Below are 15294 nucleotides of genomic sequence, written 5' to 3'. Positions count from 1 at the left end.
CCCTACTGCTGGCATCAATTCATTCCTCGGAGAAGACTTAGAAGAATTAGAAATCTACTAAAGTAGAATTATATTTGTGCTAAAGGTGTATCTGCAAAATTATTGTCAAGGATGTGACCTGCCCTCTCTGCAGTCACCATGAAGACATAAAGACCCATGACCTATGTCTGGGGCTGTTAGAATACTGCGTATCTTAGTATCATTAGGCTGTTCACAAAGCAATAAGAAAGCTCCCAACATCACAGAACATCAAAAGCTTTTCTAAAACATTAATGGTATGCATACTCCACAGACTTGCTCCAAATCTGTCAAAGGTCAGGAAAAAAAGGAATTTAGGATGAGATTACCTTTTTCTTTTAATGAACACTTCTGTGCAATTTATTTATTATTGTGATGTAATTGTCACTTGGGTAAAGAATCACACCTTGTGTTAAACAAACAAAATGCTTAATATATTATATATTTTTATGCACATTTGTTGAGAAAGGAGGAACTGGCACTTGGCTTGTATCTGGTGAGTTGTGACAGTGGCAAAAAAACAGGATTGCATTTTATATGTGTAATGTGTTGGTCAAGTTCGTTTGTATTTTTACAAAACATTTAAAAAATAAGATACATAAATAAATGGTATAGATTTTAGGTACTAGTGACCATAAAGGCCTGTAAATATATATATTTATAATATTTTATATATATATATACACACACACACACACACACACACACACACACACACACACACACACATAAAGTGGACAGGCTAGTTAGTGCTGGTTTGCATGGATTAAAAGTCAATACACCTTTTCTGGTACAGTGATCATTTTTTATAACATAATCCCCATAGCATCACAAAAATGTGGATGTCCTGAGGGACTTTCTGAGTAAGTGGCTCCATGAAACAACTTGCCTTGAGAACATTCTTGCCCTACAGCGGGGGAGACATCCAAACACAGTTGCTCTGTCTCAGAGAGGATGGCTGTGAGCTGGGTTCACTGATGAACTCCGAAGTATCAGGGTCTGCTCTCCCTGGTCCTCACCAGGATGTTCTCCATCATGCCTGCTGGAAACACTCCTGGCATAACCACCCAGCCCAGAAGACTCCCCACCCACCATGCCACCCTGAGCTGAAAAACTTATGAAAACCTTCATAGAAGTAGATGAAATACCACATGATTCTAGGTGTCACTGCTGAAACAAGTCCCATGGAGATTCTTATAGCAATGAGTAATTTCCAGGTACCAATAATTATGCTTTGTATACACATACCTTTCCTGTAGGGAAATAAACAAAACTAAGCCTGTGTAGCCAGTTATCAGGCAAAACACAAAGGGAAGAAAGGAATCTTTGTCTGTACTTTTCATGGTATTTTTCCTATGCCTTTTAATAGTTTCAGTGTTTGGAGTGCCAAAGTACTGTTGAAACTCATAGAATTGCATTATATAAAGTTACTGCAGATAGATTCATCATTTCTGATTATCAGAAAGAACAACTTGAATCTCAAAACATGTTCTGAGTGTCGAGAAAAAATCTAGGGCACAAGAATGTTCAGAATAACTTTAAGCTACAAGGCAATGACTGTTTCTTCTCCATCTACAAGAGGATTTCTTTTCATGTATCCAAGATCATACCCTGCTTTTCAGCTTTAAAGTTCAACATCTTTTTCTTATAAAAAGAATAAACCTCTCAAATCCTTTTCTAAAATGTTAACTAGTAAATGGATTGTCTTAAGGTTCTCTGAGTCATCTCTTGGGAGATGCCATGTCTTCCTAAGTTACACTGGTGCCAAACATTTTTGCCAAGTGAAAGGAGAAAGGGCATTCACTGTGAAGAGTGGCATTTTGTCAAAATTTATCATTGCCATTGTAAATGTTATCACTTTGGTCAATCCAGTATATGGCAATTAAAATATTTTAAACTTTTAAAATATTAAAGATATATAATTTTTGAAGATGCTGAATTTTTATTTAGTTCACTAAACTGTTTAGAAATACATTCTGTAAACTCTTCTATATATTTCATTTATTTATGTCTTTTATGGTAAAGTCATCACTCTGTCACCTCTCTACTAGAACAAAATTAATATCATAGATTGTATGAACAAGGACCCTGTTCTGCTGTACCCTGTCTTTAAAAGACAGTTATTTTTCTTTGTCTTCTAGCCCATCACCTTCTTCTCATGATTCTTGCTTTTTAGTGACAGAAAAATGGTAACACAAGAAATAAATTGTTCTCAATTACAATTACAATTATTCTCAACTATAGTACCCTGAAGTCAAATTTAATCTAACCAATCTAAACAACTCCTTTCAAAGTAAAAAATATTTTTCTTATTTGTGAATATATTACTGTTTTAACCTAGGCAACAGAAGAACAGCACCAATTCATCTTTAATCTCTCCTTATGCATGGAATCCACTATTGATTTCAAATAGGGAACTGTTGGTATGCACTGAGTGTAACTCTATACTGGAGTAAAAAAGATGCTATTCCGTTTGCCATAATTCCATTTATTTTTAGATTAGGGATTTATTTTCTCACTTTTTTTTTTTTTTTTTTTTTTTTTTTCCCCTTAATTCTGGTAGTTTTTAGCTTCAATAGTCCTCGGAGTTTGCCTTGCAAGTGCTATCAAATTCTTGAAAAGACAGAATTAGCACACTTCAAGGATTAAGTTTGAATTTAAATATTTAACACTTTGCATAAAAGTGACCCAGTTTCAAAAATATTATCAGGAAAATTCCACATGCAGCTGTAAATCTGGCATTGCTTTCTATGCACGGTTAGTTATACCGTGAGCAATTTCCAATCTAATTCGAGAGTATCTATGAGAAATATTAGAAATACATTTCTCCACATGCATCTTTTAGGAACGAATTTAGGGTGTTTCAGAAACATGCAGTAATACAGGAAATCAGACTTTAAATTTTTTATTGATCCTGGGGACTAGACATCTCCGTTTTGAGTGTCATATGTGGCTGATGTATCACTTTCATCATCATGTTAGTGATTTACCAGGAAGACTCCCATTCCAAAAAAGCATCTTTGATGGTGGCCTAACTGAAGGTAATAAAAATGATTTTCACTTTGAGTAGCCTAGGTTTGAGATGCAAAAATTCTGAAATCACAGGAAATATTAATCATTGCTCTGGTCTTTAAAAATGAAATTACTGTAGAACATTATGACATTGGATTTTCAGAAAAGTACTTATTACATTTATTTCAACAGATTTTTACAATCCTTACCAGGATTTTCAAGTCTGGGGAATAGCTGGAGCTGCATCACAGAAAAAGGCAACACAATGCCATTCAGAGTGACTTGGAAGAGCTCGAGAAGTGGAGCCATGTGGACCTCATGACGACCAGTAAGATCAAGTGCAAGGTGCTGCACCTGGGTTGGGACAATCCCCGGTATCAGCACAGGCTGGGGATGAACAGACCCAGAGCAGCCCTGGCCAGAAGGACCTGGGGGTGCTGCAGGGTGAGAGCTGGACATGACCCAGCCATGGGCACTCCCAGCCCAGAGAGCCAAACGTGTCCTGGGCTGCATCCAGAGCAGTGTGGGCAGCAGGGCCAGGGAGGGGATTCTGCCCCTCTGCTCTGCTGAGACCCCGCCTGCAGAGCTGCATCAGGTCTGGGCTCCCAGCACAGGGAGGACATGGACCTGCCGCAGTAGTTACAGAGGAGGGCTATGAGGACAACAAGAAGGACGCAGCACATCTCCTGTGAAGAAAAGCTGAGAAACCTGGGGTTGTTCAGCCTCAAGAATAGAAGGTTCTTGGGAGATCTTACTGTCCCAATACTTAAAAAGGGCAGATTCAGACTAGATATAAAGAGGGATTATTTTAGAGTGAGTGTTGTGAAACAATGGAACAGATTTCTCAGATAGGTGAGATACCCTGTCCTTGGGGCTTATTCAAGATCAGGCTGGACCAGACTCTGAGCAACCTGATCTAACTGAACATCTCCCTGCTCATTGAAGGGACTAGCTGACCTTTAAAGGTCCGTCACAACTCAAATATTGTATGATTCTACGAAGAGAGGAGATACACAGTGCTGCAGCTCCCTGCAGCTTTGAATCCTAGAATTCAAAGCCATCTGGTAAGGACTGGAAAGGGGAGCTCTGCAACTGGGGTGGAAAACTGAGTTGGCCCACAGCAGCATGCACACTATGCACAGTAGTCACCCCAGTGGGGTTCCTGGATAATGCATGATTGGTAAGTGACTGTATTTCCTTTATTAAGGCAAAATTGCCTGAAGAGGTGATAAGGTGATATAGTAAGCTATTAAAAGGACAGGTTGCCATATCTCAGTTTCAGTTTTTCAGGGAAAAGAGAAGGCTCTAAATGCATGTGGAATAATTACAGACTATAAGGAGGCTACAATGAATGTGCAGAGTTGCTCCTGGTGGGCACCGCAGAAAAGGACTGGGTTGACTTCTGGACAGGGCTTTTCAGGTTACTTCACAAGGAGGGTGAGCCTGCTGCACTTCACACTGCAAGGGCCTTGTAAGGTGACAGACAAAAAAGAATGATTACATATGAGAATTCATATGTGCTGAATTTCTGATCATATGTTTTCATCTGTTAGAAGCATATAATTAATCTTTAATAATAATTTTATTATTGGTATTCCATAGAACATTCATCCTCCTGTCCAATACCAACAGCTTTGTAAGGGTTGATAAATGTTTGCACTTTACTTTGGATAGATATGATCTTACAAAAATATTAAATACAGATCTAAAAGCTGGGCAGCAACAAGTCATAAGATCATATATATATCTTGGGCAAGACCAGAGAGTATCTTACAAGGGAGAAACCACATTACTTTTCTATCTGCTTGAAATCTACATTTTCTGCAGAAAAGTGCTATCATTTGGAAATGCATTCCTGTTGATGTACTCTAGAAGCAGAGAGAAAAAATGAAAGCAACAAAGAAAAAGCTCAGATGAAAATCAAACTGAATATTTATATCCACAAAGGGGTTAGGAAAGAATGTCAGAAATTGCAATCCAACAGAAATATATTTTCCAGAGAAACCTTTGAAATATTGATGGAGTTTCCTTAAAAAGAAGGATCTTATCTTACCTAAGTGACATTATATTACTCAGTGCAAACTGCTGAGCTTTGCAAATGGCAAAAGAATAGATAAAAAGTAGAAAAACTCTCAGGTAATAAATCACATTCTTGAGCCAACACAGATACTATGTCCACTTGGACTAGTGAGATTCCTTAGTTAAGCACTAGACTATGATCTGCAAATATTTACCTCAGCAAATAATACTGTGCTGTACATAATGATATTAACACTGTACCATATTTATTATTGATTGCAGCAAAAATAGGTTATGTTGTCACTAGGCTGACTGCTCTTTAACATACAGCTTCACATGTAACACCAATTTCACACCAAAAGACACGTTGATAAACTGTTAGATGAATTCCTATGGTTGGTCCGTCCTCGGAGCAAACCCCTATAATACAGGGAATATGTGAAATGCAGGCCTTCTGCATGTACTTGTAATTTTCTCTTACTCAGTGGATTTGGATTGGAGGACTTCTCATGCCTCTGGTTTCCTGGGATACAAGAATCAAACCTGGACCACAAAAAAATTTCAATAATTAGCTTTGTTTTCTTACGTATAAGTTTAGGCTGGAAAGACAAGCTTCTGTAGCAGAAATAGGACAACAGAGATAGCAGTAGAGTTAATGGTCTTGTGTTTGTGTTCAAGGAGGTCAGCTGAATGTTGATGGTCTTATTTGGGGGAGATATAACTCTGCATATTTCTGGTGTTCTAACACCAGTTAGGGTATCTGTGTGTCATTGGTCTAAAGGAAAAATCAACCTATAGAGAGTGTCTTAATCCCAATAACGTATTAATAACATATTTTAGGCAGGCCTAGGGAGAACTCTTTTTCTACACAGCAACAATATTTTAGACTTATCTACCTGGCAGGTTCCTGGAGAAGGTTTTACTGAGCCATCTTCTTGACCCCACTTGCTTCAATATGCCATTTTGTACTTATTCAAATCAGTCTTCCACCGTGGCAGGTATTTTGCAGTGACGCAAGTTTTCTCTTCCAGTTATTCTGATGTGAATACTTTATGCTTACATGTGTAGTGACAGGTCACTTTTAGGGATTATGACAAATTAAAGATTTCTGTGAACACAGTAAATCTTCATGCAAAAAAAATCTGTACATTGTTCACCATGGGTCTGCCAAGTGTCATCATCACCCAGAGTAATTCTGTTTGCCTCTTTTGGTGAACACTAGGAAATCATGGAAAGCTGGCTTAATAAATATGTGACAATCTATAAGATAGTCACAGAATGAGGTTATGAGAGGATCTTTTATCTCTGGGGCACATAAATTAAGTCTTTAACTATAATACCTCATTTGTAGAATATTTAGTACCCACCCGTGTCTCCATAAGGCCTATGAAATCAAATTCTTCAAAGATTTTAAGTTAAAATAAGAAATCACAGCTGAGGGGGAAAAGTTAAAAATTCTTTAAAATCTATGGCAACTTCATGGGTAGATTATAACCTGTAGGATGGAAACCTCTGTGTCCCCCATTTCAGAGTTTCTCAATATGTTGGATTATTTCACTAATTTATTTTACTCTAAGGATGAACAACTTGTGTAAAAATCACATGTTTATCTATACTTCTTTATGTTTCAGAGGGAGATGAATATAAAAAAAATGTAAGTTATGAAGACAGAAGTTACAGGATGGAGGTTTATTCTCATCATAACTAGGTCTTGCTACTTTCCTACTTGCTTTGTATTGATGGCTGTTGACATCTGAGCAAAGTAAACAACTGGGAAATTTCTGATATAGGTGTCCACGTATTGCACGTCTGGAATTGTCTGAGTTAGCCTGTTTTTTTCTGGTTTCCTTAGAGGAGGTTATAATCTCAGAATTAGAAATGAAAAATGCTAGTAACTCTAACCTCAGTAATTACTAAGTAAGTTCATTTTAATACCATTGAAGGGCACTTAGATGTTTTTGTATATAATTGCATAGGAAAAAAAAACCTCCTCCTCCTTGAAAGGCAGGGATTCTTTCTTTAAATTCCTTAGCTGCATGCTCAAGCTACCAGGTAAATCATTTGGGCGGTAGTTTAACACACAGCATTAAACTTGTTGCTAAAATTATAACAGCTATGAAGTTCAAATGAAATCTGTTAATCCAGGTGGGGGAGAAGGTTTAAGCAGGAGAAAATGGATTTGTCGTGATTACAATAGAAATATAAGGTTGCAAGGATGTGAAAGAGGTCATCTAGCCCATCCTCCTGCTCAGAAGTATATATCATCTCTAAGAGATACTTAACCTCTTCTTGAATCACCTTCACTGGAGAATTATGACAAACACTTCATATAATCTGATCCAGGGTTTAACTACACTTAACAGAAAGGATTTTTTTAATCTACAACATACCTCATGCTGTTCTTCAAGAATACATCCAGCCTGAATTGACCTCTGTTTCTGCAAGACCAGCTTGACTCTAGGTTGTATTAAGTGCAATTATTGTATATATTATGGGAATTTTCAACGCAGCATTATCACCCATTTCAATATTTTACTTCTCATTTGTTAGTTTAATATTTCAGTTATGACATTTATATACATAAATGCTGATATATTAATTTTTAGGAATTGTAACTTTCTTCCACATGCCCAGTATATCTTTTAAACAGCATGTCAAGAAGAAGGAAAAAATGCCTCTTTTAAAATGAAACTTTGAAAAAATAATCATGTGAATGAGCTTTTGAGGCCACCCTACAGAGCATCTCATTGTTAGAAAGTCCAAAGGAGATAAAATGAAACTTGCTCGTCTTTCAGAAGGTTTTCTGCCATTTGCCTGGATGGCAATGCTGCACTAAAAAGGAGAAAATCAGTTATACCTTTTCCAGAGGAAAAAAGGAAAAGAAGAAATGATCTTTCTTAGGGTAAGCTCTGTGACTCAGCTGGTGCTTTATAGCACTTCACAAGTATGTCTCGGAAGTTTAGTAACCAGAACTTAATACAAATGCATTTGTTTAAGCTGACAGAAGAGCACAACTCCAAAACATTTCCTACCTACCTTCAGAGCTAAACATAAAAAACAGTTTTCTCCCCAGTATATTTTCACTCTCTGTATACAGCTTAGTACAAGTATAAAAACTTAAATATATTTAAATATATTTCACTGGGTGAACCCAAAAATATTCTAAGTGTTTCTTCTCTAATGCACTTTATGTAGTGAGCTTGAAAATATTGGAACTCAATTATAAATATTTAGGTGAGAAACTTTACACTATATTCAGTGTATTGAGGCATGCTGATATTTTCAAATAACTGCTCTCCTGTGCCACCTGCAGCTGTCTGTGTCTGTAGCCATGCCAGGCCTTTCAGCCAGCCAGTGGATCTTCTTCAAAGGTGCCTCTGTCAATATGACAGATTTTATGCCTCCAGCTTGAGAGAGATGGAGACTTCCCACCACCTTCTCCACAAGAAAAGGATTTGTGCAAACACTAATGCCTGCTGGAGTCCTTCCACACAAAAGTGCATCTTCTCCCCATTTATACTTTGATCCTGAGAGATGCCTGTGCCACAGAATCTATTCTGATACAATTTCTTAAAAATTAGTAGGATTTCACTACCATAAAATGCCTATTCTTTCAGAGTTGCCCTCCTACACACTGAGTCTAAAGGAATCCTTGATTTCAAATTATTTCAAAGTAGCAGTTCAGGGGCAACTGTACTGAGGTAAACATCTGCTTTGACTGGGAAGTTACTGCAGTATGTTCTTCAAATCATAATGTCATTCTCATTGTTTTGGCAAAGTAAGAAGTGGTAAGACATTTGCCTAGGGACTGGAAGATGGCAGAGTTTTCAATTTTAAAAGTTTCACCATTTCTGAAACCCAGGGAAATGGAACACTATTTGACCATGATCCTTTAACATAAGAAAGAAAAAAAAAAAAAAGAAAAAAAGAAAAAAAAAAGGTAGGTATGTATTAATATTTTTCAGCTATTGTGGTTGTTACAACATTGTGCTTACTGTGCTTATAAATTATAAGAGCTCCCTAAAGACAAATTTGTTACAATACTCCTAGAAGTCTTCATTTTGATACAGACATGCAACTTAATTTTTCAAATGCACAATTGATCAGAATAGTCTCCATGTATCATTTCTTTCTAGCTTCGAAGGTGAATAAATAAGAAATGCAGTGAGATTTGGATTGGTATATAGAAGTTGATAAATGTTCAAATTTATTTTTTCTCTGACATTAACAAAGACAAAAACATTCATGAATTTATTATTTTTTCCCCATGAATCTCTCAAATTATTAGACAAACGCAGTGATTAATTAGCAGTGATTTTTTTATAAAACAACTTTGCTATTTTTTTCTTTTTTAGAAGACTCAATGAAAGTTTGTCTTTTGAAACAACACAAGGAACAAAATGCACCTGACTGCTTTATAGGAGGGAATGGATGAAAACCACTGTTTTAATTACTTTTGTTTAAAAAAAAAAGTTGTCTCACGATTTTTGCTTCATAAAATTATGCATCATTATATTTAAAAGTGGGCTCAGGTTGCACAATCAAGTAGAACAATATCTACTATCAGAGGTCTATGCTAGTGCTTGGAAGAAACCTTAGGATTGCTGTGCCATCATACTAATTTCAGTGTTTTTGTCTTCCAGGATTTGTGTAAACAAATCCAGTGCCTGTCTTCCTCTAGAATAAGTACCCTTTTAGCTTGAATTTAGGCTCTGACTATTGTATGATTGAGGAACTGCAAATAGCCCTTTTTGCATTTTTTCACTTGCATGTTGAGGAACAGGCATTTTCACGATAGAAGTCTATGTCCTCCAGGCATATTACCAAGTCTAGTGTCTGTTTGGATGTTGACACGGTATGATGCCATGGACTTCTAGCTAGTTACACAAATGTTACACTGAATGCATGAAAGGACATCAAAAAGGGGTGAAACCACAAAACAAGCACATTGACAATCTACATTAATTTAAATTTCAACATAATAATGTGCTAAAGTGCTGTGTGTTAAGAAAATTACCTTACTTATGAATATCTGGTTTTGCTAACACTGTGTGCTACTAGTGCAGAAACCTACAGATAGCGATAGAATAACCTTGAAGGACAATTAAAAAAAACCCTCAAGGTTTCTTTTCCACAAGGTGGAAGAGTTCGACACGATTTGTTGCAGAAATCTTATTGGTGGTGCAAAGATGGGGTGAAAATATTAGATTAAGCTCTAAAATAGATGCATACCTGCTAAAGTTACTTTAACGGGTAATGTGTCACTGGATAGTTTCTTCTGACAAAAAAGTGAAATTAGGTAGTAAGAAACATGTTTACCACTCAGTCAAATTGCCTGACTGGAACACTGTTTTACCATAATCCCTCTGAGATTTTCCATGAAGAGTTGGAGAGGAGTGCAAAGAGAGAAAAGAAAGAAGGAAGAGTAGGGTGAAGGTTAAATATAAATATCCGTAGTATAGTTGTTGTGGGCTAAGCTGTAGGCAGCAAGAAGTTTAGAGGGAGGTTCACCTTCTCCTCAGTTTTTCTCCAAAGGTGTTTGCAATCTAATAGGAATTCTGCCTGCCTTTAGTACAATCAGTAGGGAAGCATAATGAAACATGACCCCAGATACATAGCTGCCCTGGGCCAGACACTCAGCAGCAGCATATGGAATGAGTAAGAGAATACATGTGTGTGCCAGAGCTATAACGACCACATTACTGTCTACTGCAATAAGCACACCCAGCTTTCTTATCCTTCAGTGCTTCCCCTATTATTCTGTGAATTTTGAATGAGTGTAGTTTTCCTTGGACTGCCGTTTTCACCTTAAGGACATATTATAACTAAGACCAGCAAGTGCAGAAGTAGCTATGAATACAGGGAAGAGCAAAAGATGTTGCCACCACTACTCCAAATGCAGAGCTGGAGTGAAGAGCATGTTAAGAGAGGGAGGTGCTTTTTCCAAAAGCGCTTTGTTTCTCTCATGTCTCCTGGTTTGAAAGGATTGAAATAACATTCACACTCTTTTCACTTTTTGACTCTTTATCTACCCAGCAATGCTTTGATGTTATGCTTGCAGAAGCTCTTTACAGTGCAGCTCAGTCTGGAATAATATTGCAGTAAGTGAAATAATTATTTTATTTCTATAACCACATTTGCTTTGGGGACAACTTTACTCAATGATACTTTTCTCCACACTTTGGGCTGACCATTCAAACCAGTAGAAGTGTACAAAAACTTGTGGAGTGTTGGTCTGTGCACATGCGGAGTGATGGTGCCTGCAAGGGCAGAGATCAGTGATCCTGGGTAGCTCACTGACAGCTCTATTAAATTAGACATATGATGAGCACGTTTGAGCTTTACAGTAAAGATTCCAGCACCTACATTTTCTATACAGAGAAAGCTATTACGGCCGGACATATTTGTTTAAATCTGAAAATCTAATCATCTATGTTATTTCTAATATATAATTAGTTAATTATAATCCCCAAAACATTGTTACTCAAATCTGTTAACTTATTGAGGATTACAAGCAGATTTGTAGACATTTAAAACAATGGAATCTAGAATGCATGTGTGGAAGATAAAAGGTCAGTTATTAAACTTTGAGTGCCAAGTTGAAAACATTTTGACTGTCAGATAAGTCAGCTATGCAAAATTATGAATATTACAATAGTTCATTATTCAGAGGTAGTTACATCAAATCAGGGTTTTATATATAGCAATGCAGTGGGAAATACATTAAAGAATTTTATCTTCAAGTAAGGTAGTTCTCTTTTTATTAGTTTCTGACACTCTTGTATAGTGAAATTACTTAGGAAGTGCTGTGTCCATCAGGGGGTAGCTTTAAACAGTGATAAAATAGAGGTGAAGAGATGCTTAAAAGGAAAAAAGAACAGGAAGGGGTCTGAGAGACAGCTCAGTGGAACTGTTTTCACCAGGGTACTGAAGTGGACAAGATGAGTCCATCAGTCTAATGGGAATATATATATATATATATATATGTAATATATATATAAAATTTGCCTCTTTTTTTGGTAAAAGGCTCTCGTGATGACCTGAGAAAATATAGTTGTATGTTGCCTCCTTTTAAAATTTGTTTCTATATAATATATATGTTGACTTATTTTTTAATATTACAAGTGACCACTTGTTCTTTTAACATGACTGTTGACTACCCTGTTTACACATTTGATACCACATGCATTCATGGAAACAAAAATATATTTTCAGATTTGAGCTTTAAAGGAATAATTTCATATCAGTATGATTATAAATGTGTACTGTGATTAATCATATTTGTTCACTAGTGCTGTGAAATAGTTAAAATACTTAATTATAAATGACTTCCAAGTTATCAAGCAGGTAGATTCATACTAATAACTCAATTTTTACATTGAAATATAGTAAATTGAAATTTTTAATTAATATGATGCTGTCTGTGTGAAATGCAAGCAGATGTTAGTGTTTGCTGAAGACTGAAGAATTCCTGCTAACAGTTGAAACATAACCAGTGCATGATCCTTTTCCAGTATTTTGGATTACTAATTAGGCTAGTACAGTTTGGTTTTTTAGTTATAGAAAAATGTAGAACAATTCTCGAGGTCAGGACCTGGGAATTGCTTTAGAAAAGACAGGGACCTATCAGAGAGTTAGTTAGAATATTAGCATCTGTTCTGACCACTGAAAATTGTGAGCTACGACTTTGGGAAGTACCATATAAAACCCCTTGGTTTCCTGTAGGTAGGGCTTTTTTCTTCTTTCTTTTGGCCAGAGAGAGACAGGTAACATGGAGCTGGGCCTGCTGCTCCCCCTTTATGGGGGACCTGGCCTGAGGCCTGGCCGGATTCCATCGGCTCCCGGGTGGGAGGGAAGGAGAGGTCGCTGCTTTACAACAGCTACTTTCTCCAAACTTCCCTGGAGCAGGGAGAGATCTCTGCCGGGCCCCTGATAAGAGCTGTGAGCACCATTTGGGCTGAGGCCACCCCGATTTACACCAAGGGGTGGGCTGAGAAGGCATTTATGATCCTGCCTGGGTTTTTGTGATTCCAGACACCTGAGCGCTCCGATCTGTGATGTTTCTGTGAGTTCTTCCTCCCTCATCAGCGCAGCCTTGAACATCTAACACCTCGAGCTACAGAGAGAGAGACAAAGACTCCGGGCAGATTTAACCCTTTCCTGGCAACATGAAGCTTCCAGAGCTTGGCCCTTCTCTGAGAGAGAAAGAAAGGACAGAGTGAACATAAAGAACAACAGGATGAAGTCAGTAGAGCAAGAGTGAAAAGACTATTGGGACAGAGGGTGGAAGAGTTGGTTGTTCTATTCTTACTTGAGCCATAGAAATAAACTTTATATTTAGATCATTCCTTTAAATCATGGGAAAAAAATGCATTTAGGGAGATGATTTTAATTTGTGTGTGGATTTGAGCAAAGATGTTTGTGATGGACTAAGTAATATTCTATAAGATGCTTGAACAGAGATAAAGATGAAAAGCCCTCTGCACCAGTGAAGAAGTAAGAAGATATCTCTGTACCTTAAAATGAAAAATCCTTTGCTTTAGAGTTATTCATCTTTAAAAGGTGACACCCCAGTATGCAAAAGTCTAAGACCCATGACCCATAAGCAGCTTGGGAAACTGCTCCTGGGAGGGTCACAAAGGCAGGTTTCTCCCGGCGGTTGTTTTTGTGACAGTTTAAAACCCACAAGAAAACTGTTCTAAGTTGTCAGTAGGATCCATGACTCCAAGAGATACTCTTCTCCTAAAGAATTGATGAAAGACTATTGTCAGATAGTGAAACTGACTAAAAATTACAAGTTTTGTCTCTTTATGTTGTTTTGTAAAAAAGTGAACAGTTTGTAAGGGGAGGGAAGAGTGTTTTTGAAGTTTCATTCTGTTTTAGTTTTTTTCCAACTTTGTTTTTACTATTCTTTTAGTGTATAGTAATAAATCTATTTGTTAATTTTAAAGTTGAGCCTGCTTTGTTTTTCTCCTAGTCTCTCTCCTACAGAGAAAGTAAGTACTAAGACCAAAATTTAATGAATGTGAAACCACTACATTAATTACTGTTTCTGTCTGGTTTCGAAGTTAAAACTATGACACTAATCCAACAGCAATCAAAGTTTTGAACTGAATGCCAGAGCTTCAGTAATTGTATTCCTTTTCTTCTATTGGCAAGAGCAATACGTACCGATGCTCTTGATGCATAAAAAGTAGACATATCCAGATCTTGGAATTTTTTAAACATTATTTCAGAAGCCATGAATATGCTTTCTAAAAAATGATCAGAGTAATTCTATGTTGGGAGCCAATAAAATGCTATATTCTATATAATAATTTTTTCCTAGACCTCAGTTAAAAATACGTGACTAGATTTTGGAGCTCAAAACTTTATTCTTCTCTTTAAAACTAGATTGAATATATATTAATATTAATAATAATGAAAATTTTAAAGTTATATATGTATTTATAATACTAGGTAAGACCCAGTATTCAAGAGTAAGTTTTGCAAACTTTTTCTTTAAAAAATAAAAAGAATACATTCTTGTAAAACCCCAACTCTTTATAATGGTTGGTCATGTATTTTAAATATTTTGTTATTTATTTACTATTTGCACTCTTCATTTTCCAGGCACAAACAAGCAGTTTTCTTGGCTTTGCTGACTTCCTCTATGAATGCTTCTGAGTGTATTTCATGACAATAACAAAATAATCTCAGTTAGCATATACAGCAAAATAATTGTGTGTCTTATTTTCAACATCAAATATGCGTTTAAAGTTTAGAATATTTTAAAGGTTTTTGCTGGACTAAGGTCAAACTGTTTCAGAGATTTCAGGTTTATGTCCAGATCTATGTGTTCTTAAGACCTATTTCATATTAGAGTAGAACCTGATTTTGTGAACACTTAAGGTTGGGTATATTTTTCTCGGATACACCTTTGTTACCTCCATGGGATGATTTGTTTGTAAAAGTAGTCACTGTTTCTGCAATGACAAGAGTAAAATAATTTTTCAGAAAAGTATATATAGTTTACAGCTCATATGTTAACATATATGGAGTACATAGAGCAAATAATACAAAAAAACACTATCTCTTTTCTTATTTAACTATTTCAAATGAGGTACTTTTCCATTACTCTGCATCTGAACCAAGAACCTGAATTTGCAAATTATATAAAATGTGAAAATTTTCCCATTATATGAAAACATCAGGTAAGGTTAAAACAAACTAATCATAAATAAAACAGTGCAGATGAGCACAAAG

The sequence above is a fragment of the Hirundo rustica genome, chromosome Z (genome assembly GCF_015227805.2).
Source record: "Hirundo rustica isolate bHirRus1 chromosome Z, bHirRus1.pri.v3, whole genome shotgun sequence".
In the NCBI taxonomy this organism is placed as follows: Eukaryota; Metazoa; Chordata; class Aves; order Passeriformes; family Hirundinidae; genus Hirundo; species Hirundo rustica.
The sequence above is the reverse complement of the archived record's forward strand: the minus strand, read 5'-3'. Positions refer to the sequence as shown.